A 1,228-nucleotide genomic window follows, 5' to 3' on the forward strand; every position below is an offset into this window, starting at 1 on the left:
GGGAGAGAATTAATTAAATGCAGGTACATGTTCAGTGTCAAAACTTAGTCATGCAAGGAAGGAAGGATGTATGAGCCAGACGTAATCAATTCCAGCTTTAGCGTCAGAGCTGTGGAGTTGAGCCATTATGTCTTTTCTGGGCAAGCTTCTTCCCTCATCACTCAGCTCATTAGTATGCAGCTGGAAAATGTCAGCACAGAGCATGCCAAAGCAGACAAAGAAATGACTTGAGGGAGATTTAAATGCCATGACTATACATATTCTCATACACTATAAAGAACATAACTATTCACAGGAGGATACAGCTATAGTTTTCTTTCAGTGAAACAATCCATATTGCACCTGTGGTTAGAATGATGAGAAAACAAACAAATTTGAGAATATGTAAAGAATGATACTGATATCCTTGATATCCCAGATTTACACCTGCTATTGATACACAGTCACAGCAAACAAACGTTGTACCTATAACATTACATTGGAGAGGGCTAGTAGATCTTAGACTTACATCTGTATTTATTTAAATTCCAACAGTTTCTCTGTGATGCAAGAAAAGAAGAGGAGAGTGGGAATTTATAGAATACATAAATTACCAAAACAAATTTTCTTTATTTCTGAACTTCTTGGGAAACAACTGTTACGTTTTCTTTTGGAACTCCCTACCTACCAACAGCAATGTTAAGTATCATGTCTTAAGATTTGCTAGACTGCTCAGGTTTTATGCATATTATTCATCTAATCTCCAAAGAGTACTAAGAGGAGGGATTATGATTTTTCACAGAGAAAACTGGCTTTCAGAGGTAAGATTCTTTGTTACATGTTCATACTTAAGAAGTGTCAGAAACTTATTAAGGCCAGATGTACTCATCTATGTGTGTATCTAGTGTTAATCATTTTATAGATTTGCCTACTTACCTAAATTTGTCATATTCTCCTTAATCTATGCCTGTCTGTGCAATGATGGAAAATGCATTTGTTCTACCTTGGTCAAGTTAAAACATGCAGGACTGGACAACTAAGTTGCTATTTGTGTGATGATTGTAACAGCATGACACTGATTGAAATGACAGGAAATAACCTCTGACAAGTCATTCTATTGACTTTTCTGACACCATGCTTCTCAATTTTGAAGGGCATTTTGCAATTAATCTTTTGCAGTATAACTTATATTGCTTCAAGTAAACAATGAGCAACATGGCCAACATGTCTTCCTTTATCTTACATATTT

This window comes from Mus caroli, unplaced genomic scaffold, assembly GCF_978045245.1.
Source record: "Mus caroli unplaced genomic scaffold, Mus_caroli_1 scaffold_5, whole genome shotgun sequence".
In the NCBI taxonomy this organism is placed as follows: Eukaryota; Metazoa; Chordata; class Mammalia; order Rodentia; family Muridae; genus Mus; species Mus caroli.